At 48.5% G+C, this 21,242-nt stretch overlaps 2 long non-coding RNA genes across 2 annotated transcripts; one reads left to right on the forward strand and one right to left on the reverse strand.

Annotated features, from left to right (window-relative positions):
- The first annotated feature begins 274 nt into the window (after nt 1–274).
- LOC122465176 lies at nt 275–20,946 on the forward strand. Its single transcript, XR_006289806.1, has 3 exons — nt 275–285; nt 18,259–18,263; nt 20,744–20,946. It is a non-coding gene; the product is annotated as an uncharacterized LOC122465176 (long non-coding RNA).
- LOC122465175 lies at nt 13,808–16,790 on the reverse strand. The gene is made up of 2 exons (XR_006289805.1): nt 16,501–16,790; nt 13,808–15,971 (listed from the first exon to the last, which is right to left on the reverse strand). It is a non-coding gene; the product is annotated as an uncharacterized LOC122465175 (long non-coding RNA).
- Nucleotides 20,947–21,242: the final 296 nt, after the last annotated feature.

Raw genomic sequence — 21,242 nt, forward strand, 5'->3', positions numbered from 1 at the left:
ATCGGGATAGCAGGGGGTTCTTGTTTGGCCTTGACTCTCTGTTGCAGGACAGTGAGCTGGGGGAGTATAATAGGAATGACTCAGTATGGAACGGCCAGCACATTTCTAAGAGGTGACTCACCAGCTCCTAGGAAAAATTCCAATGAGTTTTTTTTTCAGGGAGGTAAACAAGGTCAGCCAGTGCAGCAAAATCCTGTTTACCTGAGACAGGACATATTTGCAGAGGCTATGCTGGAAACGAGAGATGTTTATGTGGATCAGGGAGATGGGAGAGGGCACTGGTAGGTACTGCCATTTAGGGGCATGGCCAAACCGCTGCTTGTGAGCCATATACTGCTCTTTTACAATTAAAATGTGGCTTGTGGAGTCCCCTTATGCCCGCCCCCCATTCTCTGCCTACCAGATTGAGGGTGGGGAGGAGCCTGGGGCTTCTGCCCTGTGGTGGGATGGTGTGGCTAGGGCCTTCTGCCCTGCGGGGAGGGAGGTCTTGTGGCTCTCAAACTTCTGAAGATTATCGTATGGGGCTCGGAGGGTCAGTAAGTTTGGCCACCCCAGTAGGGCATCACTGCAGCAGTCCGTCCAAAATCATTTACCGCGGAGCCAAGATGTTGGGGGTTCAATCCCCTACAGGTTTATACCCAACTTCAGTTCTGCAGTGCATTACTGGGCATTAGAGGTGCTGTTTCCAGTGAAAACTTACACTAATGTCCCAGCCATCTGCCTATCTCTGGTGAAGTGTTGCAAGGAGGTCCCCATCCATCTGTTTCTAGTGGGACGCTACATCAAGAAAGAGGACAAGAAGCAGCGAATGGGGAGAAGATTCATGGACAGCTATTATATTAGTGACTGAATCCTCAAATTGTTCCTATATTAAGGATGCAGTTCCACGTTATGGGTGGATAATGGAGAGACTTAAATGGCTCAAGTTCCACTCTTGTAGTTTATTATTTCCCTGGACCCCTTTGATGGGACTTTTCCTCTGTATCTCAGTGCATCCCATCTGCTATTCTCTCTGTAAGTCTATAATCTCATCTCAGCTGGTTCTGGAGGATTCTGATGTAAATAAAACTTCTTGCTGACATTGCAGTTTGGCAAGGGGTTACCGTTATTCCTTTTATTCTTTTCCAGTGCTATATGGATAATTTCAGTGCCAGCTGAGCAAATTTCTGTAGCCCACTGCCTCCCTGATGCCCTTTCCCCCAAGCTAATGTCCCCTGGCTTCCTGATGATGAAGCCCTGGTGGCCATATGGTTAATCAGAGTATATTGCAGACGCTGACTGAGTGTTTTTTCCTGATAACAAGACGTGTCTCTTTTTCTCTATGGTGAATATCCTGTTCTTGCCGACAGGCTGGAGCAGGAGGGGAAAGCACACGGTGACTTCACATTCCTGGAATTCCTGGGCAGCTGTCAGGGACACAACTGCTACAAATTTCAGAGTAACAGCCGTGTTAGTCTGTATTCGTAAAAAGAAAAGGAGTACTTGTGGCACCTTAGAGACTAACCAGTTTATTTGAGCATGAGCTTTCGTGAGCTACAGCTCACTTCATCGGATGCATAGCATATCGTGGAAACTGCAGAAGACCAGAAGGTCTTCTGCAGTTTCCACGATATGCTATGCATCCGATGAAGTGAGCTGTAGCTCACGAAAGCTCATGCTCAAATAAACTGGTTAGTCTCTAAGGTGCCACAAGTACTCCTTAACTGCTACAAAATGGCTCTGTGGGGGACAGAACGGCACATTGTAATGTAATGTAATGTTAACCAAATGCACCTGGAATGCTCATTTGCCCTTTTCCTAGATCTGTAGGATACAGATCTCTGGGTCCAGTTCTGTCTCACACTGCTGAAAGTTACCACCATTTGCTGGCTCTTTAGTGGCCTCTGTGGGAAACAAATAAGCAGTCTCAGCCCAGTTCTTAGTGAGGAGCCCATATCACCAAAATCATCACCATAATAAGTAGCACTATTTGTTAACCTCGATGGCAGTCTTAGAGGGGCCAAGGATTGAATGGGACAAAGAAAATGAGCTCTTCTCTTGTCCGTACAGGTGACTTATCCCGGATAAGATTTGACGCACATTGGTGGGGTTAGGGGGAGTCTTGCATTTCCACTGTCCTGGCTCTACCTACCATGAAGATAAGTAAAAGACTTCTGTCTCCAGGAGTGGTTGATCTGACACACTTCATTTGCACCAAATTCACTTAAAACAGCTCTCAAATCTGCCACCTCAAAACTCTCCTGTCCCTTGCAAGGAACTACCCAGAACCCCGCCTTTAATTTTTTTCACACAAATTAGATTTTCATACCTGGTTTCATCCCTGTTCCTTCATCTGCACTCTACAGTCACCTGCCCCTAAATTCACAGTATATTCCTAACTTTCCATGATGTGTCCTATGAGCCTATGGCTTTGCATGACAGTTAAAGATCCACACATTTATTTCAGACTTTGCTACGCTGCATTGCAACACAAATTCATGTGATGATGACATCCATCAAAGGGTTAAAGGCTTTTGGTTGTTGCTAAGTAACAAATTTGTCTGATGTTACAGTGTTAGATCTTGTGGCCTTGAGTTTCATAGGTTGAGAATGTCATCACACTCTATCCTGCTGGGGTAGTTGTGTGGACTGAGCACCAGAAAAAAATGAGAATACCATTTGCCTGTGTGTGTGTGGCTGAGTTTAGCTCTCATAATAAACACACTTTTTTTCCCTACTTTGTCTCTGGAGTCACAGGCCCTGATCTTCAGGTCATGCTGTGCTGCATGCAGGATATCCTAATGGAACAAAGGTGACTACATCACCTTTGTGCTCCCCAAGTCCTGGACCATTTCACTTTCCAAAGCAAGGTGGAGTAACCACAGAGCTGCTCTAACTTGCACCAGTTGGTAACAACTCCCATGGGGCTGATTCAGCAGCCAGGGTGGCTGGAGTGCAGGAATTCTCTGGCCACATCACCAATTTTATCCTCTGTGCGAAGGGCTACAAGGGTGTGGGTGAGGTATGTCTCACTGAGATTCCCCCAGGGCAGGGAAATTCTCAGCTGGCTGGTTAGGTCAATTCACAGCCCCTTTACACAGTGGAGTGGTGCACGTGAGCCAGAGCAGGGGGCCAGGATCCAGCTCTTAATTTAAAACATAGCAATTGCAGCATCTTTTGCACACCGATAAAACAGCGTGATGTGAAGAGGCCAACATTGCAACCTAGCCCACCAGCGTTATGACATGATCACTTTGTCTTGCATGGTGAATGCAAATGATTGGGATCCCTACAGTCTTGCTAAGCAGTGTACTTGGTGAAGGAGATACTGTAAAACATTTTTTTAAATGTTCTTGTTCTGCGCATTTTCCAGATCTTGGCTTTCCCCTTTCACAAACTCCTGTGGTTTGGTAACTTTCTCAATGAAGCATGCACATATCATATTCTTATCCTTTTTATAAAGAACAGGGCATAGGCTCTCTCCTTCTGAACACCAATTGCACATGCGTGTGTACTTGGGAGGAAAGAGATAGGGAGGAAAGCGGGGGATGCTTTTAGTCATGGGGATGCTTTTAGTCATGTGGAGAACACTGTGTTTGAGGAATTGAAAGTGTGTTGTAGCTGCAAGATTTCAGCAAACAAAATGTTCTTATTTCCTTGTTTTAAGGAATAAAGGTATCAGCACATCAGTGTTGGCTGGCCAGGAATGTCTTGATTTGAGGTTCTTGAGGGAACTTTATCAATAGCCTTGTGATAACTGACAAGCAATGCTAAAAGCTTTGATCCGGACCCTGCCAAGTGCTGTGAATGATCCCAACTCCCATTGACTTAAGTGGGAATTGAGAAGGACACGGTTGGAGGTACCCAGCCTATCCAAACAGCAAAATAACCATGTGCCTTACCCCTGATAGGAGCGGAGCCATGTACCACTTTAGGCCACGGTCAGGGATGATGCATGGTTAAGATTCATGGATTAGTAACAAACTACTGACCATGTGCACAATGAACACAAACTATATTTTCAGCCAGTGGTGCCTTTAGCTTGTTAGTGACATGGTGAAAAGCTGTGGTTTAGATGGGGACTTAGCATTAAATCAGCACTTTTCTGTTAAACACTTTAGAGCCGGGGCAGTCAATTATTTTTTATCAAGGTCCAAATTTCTTGGTCAAGGACAAGACTCCAGAGAAAATAATAAAAACAATAATAATGATAATAAGTAAATAAAAAGATTTCAGAGTCTGTTCAAAAGCATCTGGTGGTCCGGATTTGATCTGCGGTCTGCCTATTGACTACCCCTGCTTTAGGGTCATATTTCCAGTATATAAGAACCTTGGTAATCTAGGGTCAATGTATTTGCAAGATTAGCTCTTACCCTGTGTCCCACCAAGGTAATTAAGACCAGATGTATTGTCCCTGCTCGTTGTCCCAAGCTCCAGTCTGCATCGAGCTAGGGGAAAGTCTTCTCAGTGCTGGAGTCTTCCCTGTTTGAGTTATTTTATTCATAACTACTTAACTTTGCCTGTTTCCAAATACTCTTTCACACGCTGAGGTGGAAAGAGTGTTATGCTAGGGGAGGGTCCCGGTAGCTGAACCATCAAACCTCATTTTAAAAGATGCTATATAAATAAATATAATGATCTGGGGTTCAAGGAGGAAACTTTATCAATATGCAGCTTCTCACTGGCAGAGAATGTCCCAGTCTAGGATTCCTTTAGAATAGGGAAATATGACTCCTGCACACCATGGAGCAAAGGCCCAAAGACCAGGAATCAAGCCTGGGATTCATGGCTGGCAGCACAAAGCTCTAATCACCTGGATCACTGGAAACATCCTCCACAGGACTTCCAGACCCTACCAGGTCCTGAGAAGTGAGAGAGCAGGAGTAGAAATCTAACTGGATCACCCACACAACAGAACACAAACCTGTAGGGTCATTGAACTGATCTGTTTCCTTTTATGGTAAAAACATCGTCTCCTCAGTATCACAGGTTTCCGCTTTCATCTGAACTGGGATTTTTCTGAATTGCATATCCCTCTCATGCTGCTAAAATTAAATGTTAAAAGGAACATGTCACAATGCAGTGTTGCAATCCTCAGATTTACATATTTGTCTCTATAACAAATGGGTTGAGTAACAAACAATAGAGGATGGAAATAGTCTAGATAGAGATTTCCTCTTTCATTTGCACAATTGTTTCCTCGACTGGTGCATGCTAGAGCCAGATGGCAAGTATGCTTGTACCTAGGGCTGTCAAATGATTAAAAAGATTAATTGCGATTAATCACGAGATTTAAAAAATCATGATTAATCACAGTTTTAATCACACTGTTAAATAATAATAGAATACCATTTATTTAAATATTTTTGGATGTTTTTTACATTTTCAAATGCATTGATTTCAATTACAACAGAATACAAAGTATACAGTGATCACTTTATATCATTATTTTTTATTACAAATATTTGTGCTGCAAAAAAGATAAAAGAAATAGTATTTTTCAATTCACCTCATACAAGCACTGTAGTGCAATCTCTTTATTGTGAAAGTGCAACTTACAAATGTAGAATTATTTTTTTACATAACTGCACTCAAACATAAAACAGTGTAACACTGTAGAGCCTACAAGTCCACTCAGTCCTACTTCTTGTTCAGCCAATCGCCCAGACAAACAAGTTTGTTTCCATTTACGGGAGATAATGCTGCCCGCTTCTTATTTACAATGTCACCTAAAAGTCGGAACAGGCATTTGCATGGCACTGTTGTAGCCAGTGTTGCAAGGTATTTTACGTGCCAGACATGCTAAACATTTGTATGCCCCTTTATGCTTTGACTGCCATTCCAGAGGACATGTTTCCTTGCTGATGATGGGTTCTGATTGATAACGATCCAAAGCAGTGCGAACTGCTGCAACTTCATTTTCATCATCTGAGTCAGATGCCACCAACAGAAGGTTGATTTTCTTTTTTGGTGGTTCCGATTCTGTAGTTTCTAAATCAGGGTGTTGCTCTTTTAAGACTTCTGAAAGTATGTTCCACACCTCGTCCCTGTCAGATTTGGAAGGCACTTCAGATTCTTAAACCTTGGGCCGAGTGCTGTAGCTATCTTTAGAAATCTCACATTGATACCTTCTTTGTGTTTTGTCAAATCTGCAGTGAAAGTGTTCTTAAATCGAACAAAATGTGCTGGGTCGTCATCCGAGACTGCCATAACACGAAATATAAGGCAGAATGCGGGTAAAACCACAGAGCAGGAGACATACAATTCTCCCACAAGGACTTCAGTTACAAATTTAATTAACACATTTTTTAATGAGTGTCATCAGCATGGAAGCATCTCCTCTGGAATGGATTAGCGCTGAAATCGACATCGCCGGGTCGAATTTGGGGTAGTGTGGATGCAATTTGATGGTATTGGCCTCTGGGAGCTATCCCAGAGTGCTCCATTGTGACCACTCTGGACAGCACTTTCAACTCAAATGCACTAGCCAGGTACACAGGAAAAGCACTGGGAACTTTTGAATTTCATTTCCTGTTTCACCAGTGTGGCGAGCTCATCAGCAGAGGTGACCATGCAGAGCTCATCAGCACAGGTGACCATGCAGTCCCAGAGTTGCAAAAGAGCTCCAGCATGGACCAAACAGGAGGTACTGGATCTGATCGCTGTATGGGGAGACAAATCCGTGCTATCAGAACTCCGTTCCAAAAGACGAAATGCTAATATATTTGAAAAAATCTCCAAGGGCATGATGGACAGAGGCTATAACAGAGACCCACAGCAGTGCCGCAGGAAAATTAAGGAGCTTAGGCAAGCCTACCAAAGAGGCAAATGGCCACTCCGGGTCAGAGCCCCAGACATGCCGCTTCTATGATGAGCTACATGCAATTCTAGGGGGTGCCCCTACCACTACCCCACCCCTGTCCGTGGACACCTGCAAGGGGGGAGTCTCACGCAACAAGGATGAGGATTTTGGCGATGAGGAAGATGAGGAGGAGAAGGAGGAGGAGGCGGAGTATAGCGCACAACAGGCAAGCAGAGAAACTGTTCTCCCCGACAGCCAGGAACTGTTTATCACCCTGGAGCCAATACCCTCCCAACTCTCCCAAGGCCAGTATAGCTACTGGAAAAGTCTGTTAACGTGTCTGGGGATGGAGTGGAAATCCTCCAGGGACATTATTAAGGGGACATTCAGAGGTGGTCGTTCCTGCTGGGCTATTTGCCTGTGGCTGAAAATAAATCGTCCCCGCTTTTAGCCACGCGGTGGGGCAGGGGGAGAGGGCATTCATGCTGAGCTGTTCACGTTTGGCTGGCAGGAATCTTCCCTGATACTAGTCACGCGGTGGGAGGAGGGGTGAAGCGATCATCCCAGAGAATTGGCGGGGGGGGGGGGAGGTTTAGTTGGGTTTGTGTTGCATGTTAACCCAAAAACCACAGCCCCTCCTTTTAAACGATCAACCCGACGGGTGCTTAGTATCGGAAAGGAGGGCGCTGCTGTTTGAAACCATTCCCACATGTTATGAAGATTGAAGAAGCCGAAAGACTGTGGCTTACCATGGCTGTCTGCAAGCTGAATTCTTTTGCCTGGCCCTGCATGTGTGATCTCTCACACCAATCCGGCAGGCCCTCAATATAAGAGGCAAAATGCGACCTTGTACCGAAAGCACATGTGCTATGTAATGTTAACAGTTTGGTTCACCATGAAAGAGTCTACCCATTGTTCTCTAAAGTGTGTCTTTTTAAATACTACTCTCCCTTTTTTTCCTCCCTCAGCTGCAAATGTTTCAACACTCCCCCTATCATCTCCGTCCCAGAAGCTAGCACAGATAAGAAGGCGAAAAAAACACACTTGCGATGAAATATTCTCTGAGGTCATGCAGTCCTCCCGCACTGAAAGAGCTCAGCAGAATGCGTGGAGGCAAACAATGGCAGAGTCCAGCAAAACAGAAAATGAGCGTGGGGACAGGAGGGACGAGCAAGGTGAGAGGTTGCGGGAGCAAGAGGAGAGGTGGCAGCAGCGTGATGAGAGGAGGCAGGATGCAATGCTGAGGCTACTGGGGGATCAAAATGAGATGCTCTGGCGTCTGATGGAGCTGCAGGAAAGCCAGCAGGAGCACAGACCACTGCTGCAGCCGCTGTATAACCACCCACCCTCCTCACCAAGTTCCATAGGCTCCTCACTCAGACGCTCAAGAAAGCGGGCAGAGAGGGGCTCCGGGCACCCAACCACTCCACCCTAGAGTACTGCCCAAGCAACAGAAGCCTGCCATTCAATAAGTTTTGAAGTGCAGTGTGGCCTTGTCCTTCCCTCCTCTCCTCATCCACCACCCCACCCAGTGCTTCCCTCCTCCCACACCCCTCCTGGGCTACCTTGGCAGTTATCCCCCTATTTGTGTGATGAATTAATAAAGAATGCATGATTTTGAAACAACAATGACTTTATTGTCTCTGCAAGTGGTGATCGAAGGCGGGAGGGCGGTTGGCTTACAGGGAAGTAGAGTGAACCAAGGGGGCGGGTTTTCATCAAGGAGAAACAAACAGAACTGTCACACCGTAGCCTGGCCAGTCATGAAACTGGTTTTCAAAGCTTCTCTGATGCGCACCGCACCCTGCTGTGCTCTTCTAATCGCCCTGGTGTCTGGCTGCGCGTAATCAGCGGCCAGGCGATTTGCCTCAACCTCCCACCTTGCCATAAACATCTCCCCCTTACTCTCACAGATATTGTGGAGCATACAAGCAGCAATAACAATGGGAATATTAGTTTCACTGAGGTCTAACCGAGTCAGTAAACTGCGCCAGCGCACTTTTAAATGTCCAAATGCAGATTCTACCACCATTCTGCACTTGCTCAGCTAATGGTTGAACAGCTCCTTACTACTGTCCAGGGTGCCTGTGTATGGCTTCATGAGCCATGGCATTAAGGGGTAAGCTGGGTCCCCAAGGATAACTATAGGCATTTCAACATCTCCAACTGGTCTGGGAAGTAAGTCCCTTCCTGCAGCTGTTCAAACAGACCAGAGTTCCTGGAGATGCGAGCGTCATGTACCTTTCCCGGCCATCCCACATTGATGTTGATGAAATGTCCCTTGTGATCCACCAGTGCCTGCAGTACTTTAGAAAAGTACCCCTTGCGGTTTACGTACTGGCTGCCAAGGTGGTCCAGTCCCAAGACAGGGATATGCATTCCCTCTATCGCCCCACCATAGTTAGGGAATCCCATTGCAGCAAAGCCATCCACTATGACCTGCACATTTCCCAGAGTCACTACCCTTGATAGCAAGATCTCAGTGATTGCGTTGGCTACTTGGATCACAGCAGCCCCCACAGTAGATTTGCCCACTCCAAATTGATTCCCGACTGACTGATGTTGCAGGCTTCCAGAGGGCTATCGCCACTCGCTTGTGAACTGTGAGGGCTGCTCTCATCTTGGTATTCTTGCGCTTCAGGGCAGGGGAAAGCAAGTCACAAAGTTCCATGAAAGTGCCCTTACGCATGCGAAAGTTTCGCAGCCGCTGGGAATCATCCCATACCTGCAACACTATGCAGTCCCACCAGTCTGTGCTTGTTTCCTGGGCCCAGAATCGGCGTTTCACGGCATGAGCCTGCCCCATTGCCACTAGGATGTCCAAATTGCCGGGGCCCGTGCTTTGAGAGAAGTCTGTGTCCATGTCCCCATCACTCTCATCACCGCGCTGCCGTCGCCTCCTCGTCTGCTTTTGCAGGTTCTGGTTCTGCACATACTGCAGGATAATGCGTGAGGTGTTTACAGTGCTCATAACTGCCGCGGTGATCTGAGCGGGCTCCATGCTTGCCGTGGTATGGCGTCTGCAGGAGAGCAGAGTTGCAGTGGAAGTGGTGGCTGACGACAGATGCCACGAGAATAGTTATTTATAGAGAATGACGAGAGGACCTGTGAGGTGGATTCCTGAGAGCAGCCGAGCAGAGTTGCAGCGGAAGCGGTGGAGGTTGACGGTTAGCACTGCGCACATTTCCCGCAGAACACACGTACCTGGGAGCCCATGACAGACAACATGGAGAAATTCACTATTGAGACAACAGCAGCAAAGCGGAGTTGCAGCAGAAGCGGTGGATGATGATGGTTACCAGTCCTACTGCACCGTCTGCTGAAAGCAGTATGGCATCCGCATGGAAAAAAGGCACGAAACAATTGTCTGCCGTTGCTTTCACAGAGGGAGGGGCGACTGATGACGTACCCAAAACCACCCGCAACAATGTTTTTGCCCCATCAGGCATTGGGAGCTTAACCCCGAATTCCAATGGGCAGCAGAGACTGCGGGAACTGTGGGATAGCTACCCACAGTGCACCATTCCGTAAGTCGATGCTCGCCATGGTAGTGAGGACGCACTCCGACAACTTAATGCGCTTAGTGTGGATATATGCATTCGACTGTATAAAATTGATTTCTAAAAATCGACTTCTATAGTATTGACCTAATTTTGCAGTGTAGACGTACCCTCAGAGAGACATGTCCTAGGTCACACAGGCTGTGAGGGACATATGCAATTTCTGACTGCATGGACAGTCTAGCAGTACCTGGCATTTTTCAGTATATTTAAACACTGTCTTCTGATTGTGAGGCTTTAGGGGTGGAGGTTCATTTGAGATTATGCCTTCAACAACACTACCTTAGCATCCCCCTATTACCCTGGACCTATCATCTACATAATCATCCACTCCGTCTCATAAAATGACTGTATCTCAAACCAGTGGGTGGGATTTGACTACAGCCTTTCCCTCTTACCTTTGGAAACGTAGGTTCAGCTTCTGATTAGAGTCTATATAGAATGATTTCCTTAGGTCTCATTCAAATCCCTGTCTCTGCACATCACAAAATCATCACCCATGATTGCTGTCTCCTTCATGTTAAACATGATTGGCTGTCCCTGCCCAGCACAGACCCAGGATTGGCCTGTGATGAGGGGCTTGCAGATCAAGTTTGCAGTGTATTGGATTTGCTCTTGGGAGATACTAGGACATGAACTGGATGGCTTGCTGCAGATAAAGACTGAGGTGGATTGGTCTAACAGTGGGTAAGGGTGGAAGACTGGAATAGCTTATTTCCTCCAGCTGTTTATACTGAGTTGGTAAGATAGCAAATCTTCAGAGATTGTACCAAGCACGTTAATAACTGGGCCAGTGTTCTATTGTCTTCTGTCTGCATGCTCCCACTTCCCCTACAGATGCTCACACACTTACAGATTTTTTTAAGTCTACATACATAAATAAATCTGCTTTCTAGCATGCACGTAATCACATATTTTAAGGCGAATCCTTTTCTGAGGAAAGGGGGCACATGCCATGTGCTCCTCCTCTGATAGAAAGTGTTTGTTTAGCACAGACCTCTTCAGGAAGTATTTCCTTGCTGAAAACATTTGTAGTGTACTTACAATAAAGTATTTCTTCTTCTTTTAGATTTTGAATGTGATGTTAGTGGAGGGACTGCAGATCAGAGCTGAACTACTGTACTGGGATAGAGTTGAGAGGAGGAAGGACCAGGAATAGCAACAGGTGCGGCAGGTCAAGAATGAGGTACATGGACATACCTTTCTGAGTGTGTATTCTTGGAGAACCCTCCAGGATTGTCCTGGAGTCTCCAGGAATTAAAGATTCATCTTTAATTAAAGATTATGTCATGTGATGAAACCTCCAGGAATAAGTCCAACCAAAACTGGCAACCCTACTTGGAGGGGAAAGCTTGCCTGGTACCCACTTGCACTATAACTGTCTCTAGGGTGACCAGATGTCCCAATTTTGTAGGGACAGTCCCGATTTTGGGGTCTTTTTCTTATATAGTCTCCTGTTACCCCCCAACCTCGTCCCGATTTTTCATACTTGCTGTCTGGTCACCCTGACTGTCTCCAATGTGTCCTTCACTGTCACAAGCTTTGAATTTATGTACGAAAACTAAATAAATAGACAAAATAATATGCTGCATCCCACCCAGTGGAATTATCCATGGAAAGGGGAAAATACTTATCAGGGGAAAAGTGTAGATCCTGTTCAACTGCTCCCTTCTATTTCATCAAATACAATTGAAGGCAGCTTAACTGAGAAAATGCTTTGTTTGATTACTGGGCAACTCATCCCAGCCAGGAGCCAGGAGAGAAACATTCTTTGCCAAAACCAAATGGGGAGAATTATTTCTAATTTCGGCATCAGTCCACGATTTACCTGTAACGTGCCCCCCTGTGAAAAGGACTGGCTAATTAAGTTTGCAGTATGGTCAGACAGCTACAGCACCCCAGAAGCAGGGGAAGAAGCTCATCTGGATTCCTGTGCTCCTTGAAATGGAATGGGGTGCAGCCCCTGAATGGAGAAGAATCAAACTGGATTTTTATTCCCCTAGGGAATGGACTCAGGGTGCAGCTCCCATAAGGGGAAGACTGCAGAGGATTTTTCTGCCCGTTAGCATACACTCTAGAACAGTGGTCCCCAAACTGTGGGATGTGGAGGAACATTTTCGGGGGACATGGCGGGGCCCAGGCCAGGCCCCATAGTGGGGCGGGAAGGGAGCACCACCCAGCCCTGTTCTGTCCCCAGCTCTGCTCCTGCTCTTCCCGCAGATTCAACTCAGGCCTGGCCTTGGCCCCCAGCTCTGCTCCTGGCCGCAGTGCCAACCACAGCCCTGGCTGTGGCTCCGTGTTGGCCACGCCCGAGCCGCAGCTCCAGCCTCAGCTGTTGCCCCGCTGGTGGCCCTGCTCCTGGCTCTGGCTCCTGACCGCAGCTGCGGCCCCGCTCTCTGCCCCAACTGCAGCTTCAGCCGCAGCTCCCAACCGCAATTCTGGGGAGGTGTCCAGATAGATTCCATTATGGGTAAGTGGGGGTGCGATGGAGAAAGTTTGGTGGCCACTGCTCTAGAATAACTTTCCCCACTCTGAGTCTATTGCCCCTGTCCTCTGCATTTGAAAGGAAGAGCTTGCTGGCAGCAGGTATAGCATTGCCAGGGTAGTCATTGCTATCGAGAGGCATGCTCCTAATTTGTAGCTTTCACCAGCACTGCCTCAGACTTTCCAGTGCAGGGTCTGCTTAGATTGAAATGTTTTGTCCATGGCCATCAGGTTTATGGGACACCTGGGAATCCCCCCTCTTCCTATTCTCCCGCTCATAGCACAGCTTTTTGTTTTCCTTCTTGATTAGCGGAAAAATTCCTGAATCTGTCACGGGGAAGGAAGGTCTTTTCGCTCTCTCTTTCTCTTGCCTCAATCAATTAGTGAAACACAAACACATTCCATTGCAACCATGAAACACTTTTTCCACTTAAATAATACCTCCGCAGCCTTTAAAGGGGCAGCACACTTTTCCACCTCTCCTTCTCCACACCTCCCCACCCCCAAAAAGAAATCTTTCCAGAATTACTTCTCAGCTGGAGTGAGTACTGAGAATGGAAGGGTGCATAGGCGCATGTACCCTGTTCACTCTTGCCCCAGGCAGCCTCAGGAGAAGGAGAACAGGTACATTGGTGATACGCAATTCCATTACCAGGGACATTGCACTGTTTGGCGTTACTGTTGGCTTTCATCTAGGGTGACCAGATAGCAAGTGTGAAAAATTGGAACAAGGGATAGGGAGTAATAGGTACCTCTATAAGACAAAGCCCTGAATATCTGGACTGTCCCTATAAAATGGGGACATCTGGTCACCCTATTTTCATCACACACTACATTTTCGCTTTTATTAACATTTGCACACTTTGCCTAGTGGCAGCTGAGCTGCCTGTATTTGTTCTGAATAAAGAATTTTTAGTGAAGTATGGTGGTTGTACATTACACCAGCGTGTGAGCGCTTGGGAAAAAAGGAGGGAGCAGGAAGTTTTATCCAAAACTTTTAATCAAGTCTCATAAATTCTCAGAAAATTACATAAAAGCAATAGCAAATAAACACACACACTCACACAAAATACAAGACTACACAACATCACATTCCCCTATCATAGTATCTCATTTCCCCACCCATCTCCCCATATGATGCAAAGATATGGGCACACAGTGTTTCCTTGGTCTCTTGGACCCAGCCCCAGTGATCAGAGATGCCATTTCTCATTGCCTGTATGGGCATGTATCTTAGCAGTGTCTTGAACCCACTCCGCGGGAAAGCTGTCCCCCTTATCTCTGTATATGTTGTGTAGTATGCAGCACATCCTAATGACACAAGTGGCGTTGGGCACACTGGCATCCAAACAAGTTTGGAGGCAGTACTGTCTTGGCCTCAGTAAGCCAAATGCACATTCCACCACCTTCCTGGAACTGCTCAGTGTGTAATAAAGGTGCTTTCTACCAGGTGCTCTGATGTTTGGGCAGGGCTTCATGAGCCAGGGCAATGGAGGATAGATGGGCTGGGTTCCCTAAAATATCAGTGGGCACAGAACCCCCTTGATATCCATATTACTGGGAGGGAATAAAGTCCCTTCTTGTCCAAACGGGTAAACACTAGATCTCCTGAGCACCCTGACCTCATGCACCCTGCCAATGCATCCAACATAGGTGATCAACATTGGTGATCACAAACCTCCCTTTATGGTCGGCTCAGGCCTGAGTAAGGAGCTGGCAGTATCCATTCTGGTTGGCATGTTCACGTGCACTTTGTGGCAGGCAAACAGTGGGCACATGTCTGTGCTGTTGATGGTCCCAGCACAGTTCTAGAACCCCATTCTCTCAAAGTCAGCTTATGATTTGGGGACATTCGCAATGTCCACCACCTCTCCGTAAACCACAGCAATAATTGCCTCACACACCTCCACCACCACAGCACCAACAGTTGACTTGCCAGCATCAGAGTGGTTAGCCACCAACTTATCACCGGCCACCTATAGCCAGCTCACAGATGGAAATAGCAACCCACTTCTAGTTATTATGAAGCCCTGCCTTGAGTGCAGGGGACTGGCCTAGATGACCTCAAGGCTCCTTCCAGTCTTACGTGTCTATGATTCTGGACTAGTATGGCCTCCCTCATCTGCATGTCCTGGCACTGGAGGGTTAGGGCAAGCTCTTCACACAGGTCTATGAAGGTCTGCTTCCTGATGTGAAAGTTCTGGAGCCAATGTTGGTAATCCCAGGTCTTCGGGAGGATGGAATCCCACCTCACTGTGCTTGTGGTCCTGCTCTAGTCTCTTCCAGTCAGCACAGGAAGAATTCACAGCGAACCACAGGAATCCACAATCTACATCAGCTATCTCCACTCTGCCATGTTAGCATGCAGCCTGTCTGATCTCCTCACCAGGACCCATTGCCACTGCCTGAGGGCCACGAGCTGCTGCCACAATGCCCTCCACTGAGTCTTATGCCCTCCGTCTGCATTCTGCTGCATTAACAGTGCCAAAATTAGGAACAGGTAATCGTCCTGAGCTAGAGCCATGCCTTGGCATCATCTGGAATGGACAGAAGTGAGGAGCATGCAGAGTCATAAGTGTTTTAGTTTACTGAGTTGATGGGCTACAAACATTCTGCACAGAGGCCTGGGGCAGGATAGGCAAGTTCTCCTGCAACATACCAAGAAACAATTCCTAGAGCAGCTCAGCTTAGTGCGGTGCTCAGAACCATGGGATATGCCCCTTGAAATGCTAGAGCCTAACCCAGGTTCCTGTGGCACCAGTGTGGACACAACTACTTGGGTGTGATTTGAGCACGGCTCAGCAATGCTTTGCAGGTGGGCTTGGCTAACCTGGATATCCAGACCTGGGTGCCTGGACCCAGGTAACCTCTGCAGCGAAGACACCCTTAAAAGGCGACTTTCATACAGGAGCAAACAACAAGAATATACATAAGATCTCTATATCTCCTTGGCTGGTTATTTCCTTTGTGCCTTTTGCTGTGATTGTAGGCACATGTCTGAGGAAGAGCTTTTCTTGCCAAGCACATTCCAGTTCACCACTTCCCCGCTTGATCCTGTGCCGATCTCATCATCCTGTGTTTGTGACATCACAGCTTGCAGCCGGAGGCGATAAGTGTACAGACACTAAATCAGCATTGTGATTTTGCTGCAGGATTAAAGGGGAAGAGATGCATTGTCAGAGCTGTGCGGATACATGTGCAGTAGGAAATTTCAGACCTGTATCTTCAGCAATGATGCAGTTGCGCCAGTGCTGCCAGTGATGTAAACTGCAGTGCAAACCAGCTGCAGGCATTTTTACCACCAAGTCATCCAACCCTACTCTGCGCTGAAATCTGCACCGTTGGTAGAACTAGTACAGCAGCACCACTGCTGAAAAATGGGTAAGAAGTCTCCTAGTGCAGAAAAAACCTGTGTGAGGCCCAGGCCCAGAAAAGCACAGGGTGCTGCAGCCAGTCAGGGTAGAGGTGCATTGACAGGCCTCCTCAGAGATTCAAGGACTGGAATAGCAGGGATTGCTTCAACAGGTGACTGGCAGAGCTGCATTAGACAGGCTCACCCAGGACCTCCACTGATACACACTATCCAGCCTCTGCCCATCGCTGTTGGCCCTTCATTTTCACAAGCATTCAAAAAAGTCTCAACAAACGTTTTAAAGTAAGTGCTGGCTGTCAAACCTGAAATCTACATGCTGCCAGGTTGCCCACAACATTTGGACTTGGGCTTAATTGCTGCCAGACTGTTTCTTTAACCGAGTTTGTAATTAGAACTTTTGCGGGGGGGGGGGGGGGGGGGGAGGGGGCTCATTGTTGGTGCTGTTCTTCTGGGCGCACTGTTGTTCTCCTATGTGTGAAACCAAGGCTGTGGAGTCTCTGGAGAATTTAGTTTGGTATCTGTGCTGATGGTGGAGGAAAGGATTGCTACAGGTAACACATTTAGGCAGTGATGAGCTGCCAAAATCTTAACGAGTTCCCTCCTCACCCCATGAGGGGGTCGCTGCCCACCCCCGCCCCCTGGGACTCTTGCCCCATCCAACCCCCCCGCGTTCCTTGATGCCCCCCCCCGGACCCCTGCCCCATCCACCCTCCTCCCCTGTCCCGACTGCCCCCAGAACCAGGCAGGAGGGTCTTGTGGGCCACCGTAGTGGGTGCCCACCTCACCCCTAAGAGCTAGAGGGACCTGCCGGGGGGCGAGGTGGGGAGTCCCGGAGGTGCTTACCTGGGGCAGCTCCCAGGAAGCATCTGGCACGTCCCTCTGGCTCCTAGGGGCGGGGGAGTGTAGCTGGGGGGGAGCAGGGGGAGCAGCCGCTCCGCCACTGATCACATCAAAAGTGGAGCCTTAGGCACCGACTCCGTGGGTGCTCCGGGGCTGGAGCACCCATGGGGAAAATTTGGTGGGTGCACCCACCGGCACCTCCCCACCCCGCGCCTGGCCCCAGCTCACCTCCGCTCCTCCTCCGCTGAACGCGCTGCCCCACTCTGCTTCTCCGCCCCCTCCCCCCACCCCAGCTTCCCGCGAATCAGCTGTTTGGCGGGAAGCCGGGGAGGGCAGAGAAGCAGGCAGCGGCTTCGCACTCAGGCCGAGGGTGGCGGAGGTGAGCTGGGAAGGGGAGTGGTTTCTCTGTGTGCCCCCCCTCCCCCTGGGTTACCTGCTGCGGCGCGGGTGGCCCTCCTCGCGCCCCCCTACCCCAGCTCACCTCCGCCTCCCTGGGCCTGAGCGGGAAGCTGCAGCCTGCTTCTCAGCCTGCCCCGGCTTCCCGTGCGAACAGCTGATTCGCAGGAAGCCTGGGGGGTCGGAGAAGCAAAGCTGAGGGCCAGGAGCTGTAGAAGTCTCACTCCAGCCCTAGAGTGGGAAGGGCTAGCTGCCCAGGAGCATGCTTAAATTACATCCCTCTTTACATCCCCTGAGGTAGAGCAGTGCTGGGGAAGGGTAGAGGGAACTGAGGAGCTCCAGCCTGATAAAACTCCAGGCTGCAGGCCTTGGTGAAGGCCTACAAAGGTACTGGGGCAGCCCAGAGATAGGCACAGGCAGCAGGTCCTAACCCCTTGCCAATGATGAGTGGCCACTACACTGCAGTCTGCTCCAGTGAGCGGGGGCTAGATGATGACTGGCAGTAGCCACGGAGGCAGGGTGGGTTTAGAGGGTTGGGGGTTCCCTGGGAGGGGAGATCCAGAGTGTGGGGACACTGCCAGGGGGCAGCACCCCAAGGTAAAGGGCACTGGGGTCTGGGAGGGACACGGGGCCAGCAGCAGGCGAGATACTGGTCTGCAGAGGGTGCTCCATATGCTGGAGAAGAGCTAATTCCCAGACAACCAGCAGGAGGCGCTGTGCTGGTGAGTCATCGCCCCGCTACAATGATACTGACCTTGTTTGCAAATCCCTTTGAGATCTATGAAAAGAGCTATGTAGTATTATTACCTATTTTGAGACACAAGCCTTGGTTCATTCCCCTCTGCACCTCTCTGAGCCACTATCAGTGCTGCTGTGGTGACCTCTGGGAACACCAAAGCCTCACTCTGTGGTCCACCATCTTAAGTAAGTTCTGCAGCTGCCAATGAGAAAGGCCCGGGCTAGGCTCCAACACACCACTTGACTGTGTGTGTGTGTTACAGGTCTGTAACAATTGATGTACAAAGCCTTTTAAGTTGAGAAATGTCCAGGGCCTTGCCATGCTCACTTGGTCATGGGGAGATTACAGCAGTCAAGGGAGCGGTAGAATGTGGTCATGGGTTGTGTGAAATTAAGTGATGAACAGCTGTCTGGTTGGGGTTTGGTGTTTTTAGTTTTTTCTCATATTTTCCTCATTTTCCTTCCATCTTTCCCTTGTTCTCTTTCCCCCCACACCCTTTCACACAGAGACATGGACATATTTTCAGACAGATATAAACAGACAGAGAACTCAGAAGTCATTTCTATACTAAGAGCTAGTGTCCTTGAAGCCGGATTGTGACCCCTTACCAACCCTGGAGAACACTTACAGAACTAGTTCCATTGATGTAAATGAGCCCACTCATGGGTGTAACTGATCACCAGTGTGAGTTAAGAGGACCACAATCTGGCTCTGAGGTCCTGAATCAGGAAAGCATCCCTATTCAGGGCAGCATGTAAGCATGTGCCTAACTCAGCAGTTCTTAAACTCTGGGTTAAGACCCCAAAGTGGGTCGGGTACCCCATTTTAATGGGGTTGCCAGTGCCAGCATTAGACTTGCTGGGGTCTGGGGCTGAAGCCAAAGCCCAAGGGACTCAGCCTGGGGCGGCAGGGCTCGGGCTCCACCCCAGCCCTGTCATGGTGCAATGAAGTTTGAGAACCTCTGCTTTTAAGTATGTGTTTAAGGCCCATTTCTAAACAGGGATAGATTTAAACATGTAATTAAGTGCTTTTCTGAACTGGGGCCTAGGTGAGGAAACTGTTGCGGGAAGGGTGATTGGGTGTAATTAGTTGCATCCCTTGTCTTTGCAATGATTTCAGTATTGCTAACCCTGAGCACTGAAAAATCATCAGATTGGCTGAAAATTCACGAATTTTAAAAAATAATACATTTGGCAGTCTTTTTATTTGCCTTATAGGTTTTGAGCCTTTGGGGTGCACGCAGGTCAAAATGTCAAGCTTTTTTCCACAACCACAAGGGCTAGAAACAAATGAAAGATGACGATGATGATGATTGATCTGTATTCTTGTGTAATCACAATCTACCAGGAGCTGAGGCTTTAAGTAAAACATCAGCTGTCATAAGACTCATGATAAAATCGTGAGAGCTGGCAACACTGGTTTTATGTGTCCATGCAGCAACTCCACCAAAGCTATTTTGGCACATCTCTATACAGCACTCCTTACAAACCTGTACCAGAAAATCCTGGGACTTTTGAATTGCCCATCATGCCCAGCACAATTGCTGGGAGCTCATTTCTACTTTCTGGAATGGCGTTTGGAGGCCTGACTACGCCAGTGCAGCGTCAGTGCTGTGGTTTCCTCTCCTCATTGGAGAGAAAACATTGTACACTACACTAGTTCAATTAGTCCTGAAGTAGAAACTTATCCAAGTTTCTGCACCCAAACATTATAATCAGTTCTAGGACAGCTGTTATGTATGGATGCCAGGCATTGAACAAGTGCTGTAATGTCAAAAGCGTTTTGAGTAATGGTTTCGTGCAGCACTTACTCATTTAGGAGTAGCTGGAGCTATAGATAAATGTTTGCTTGTTGTCACTCTTCCAGATGATTTTGTACCGGTCTGTTTGAACTGCTGTAGCAGTGGCGTGTGTGTAGAGGACAGAGAGGGAACATGTCCCATCCTGGGCTCATGGAGTGGGAACACAGCCTCCCCTTCTCCCACAAGTGGGGGTACAATCTGCATGGATCTGACCTGAATTCTGAATGCCCAATTCTTCATTGCCTTGCACGCAATTCCCGTCAACCCAAGCTACTTGAAGTCTCTCAAATTGTAAGACTAGCCTGGAGAAGTCTCATGAGAAAATGCCTGTTCTCACAAGAAGTCCAATCCCCATTTCTAGACCAAAGCACTTTGCATCAGCATCATCTCTTAGATTTCGCTAGCACTTTCCACTCTGCTAATCCCAATGTGCTGTAGAGAATGCAGGTAGGGGCCATTCGCCTACCACTGAAGTAAAGCTTCCTATAGGAGGAGTGTAGCAATTGTCCTGCACCTTTAATGAACAGTGCCCGAATAAGAGATTATCTTTGGAACACTGGAATCCAGGCCCTTTATTTGGAGGTAGCCTCTGGATTGGGGACTATATGGAACATTGAGCTCTTTGGATCTGCCACCTAGGGGGTGGAAAAAGGAGCTCCCACTTGGGTCTGTATACCTCTGTGTTGAATATATTGGTTGTGCTTGGCTTCCTCAACCAGAGCAGTGGTTTTCAAACTGCAGATCGCGACCCAGTACTGGGTCGCAGCAGCTCTGGTCAGCACCGCCGACCGGGCCATTAAAAGTCCCATTAGCAGTGCTGCCCAGCTAAGGCTGGCTAGTCCCTACCTGTTCTGACACTGCGCTGCACCCCGGATGCGGCCAGCAGCTGGTCCAACTCCTAGGCAGGGGGTCATGGGGCTCTGTGTGCTGCCCCCGCCCCGAGCACCGGCTCCACACTCCCATTGGCTGGTTCCTGGCCAATGGGAGCTTGGGGGTGGGGCAGTGCCTACAGGTGAGCAGAGCCACTTGCGTGCTTCCACCTAGGAGCTGGACCTGGCCGCTTGCGGAGCACAGCAGGGTCCGCAGTGCCAGGACAGGCAGGAAGCCTGCCTTAGCACCGCCATTGGGCTGCTGACTGGAAGCCGCCTGAGGTAAGCCCGCACCCCCAACCTCCTGCCCCAGCCCTGAGTCCACCCCAAATCCGAAGCCCCTTCCTGCATCCTAAACCCCTCAATCCTGCCCCCATCCCCAGCCCTGACCCACTCCCA

The sequence above is a fragment of the Chelonia mydas genome, chromosome 1 (genome assembly GCF_015237465.2).
Source record: "Chelonia mydas isolate rCheMyd1 chromosome 1, rCheMyd1.pri.v2, whole genome shotgun sequence".
In the NCBI taxonomy this organism is placed as follows: domain Eukaryota; kingdom Metazoa; phylum Chordata; order Testudines; family Cheloniidae; genus Chelonia; species Chelonia mydas.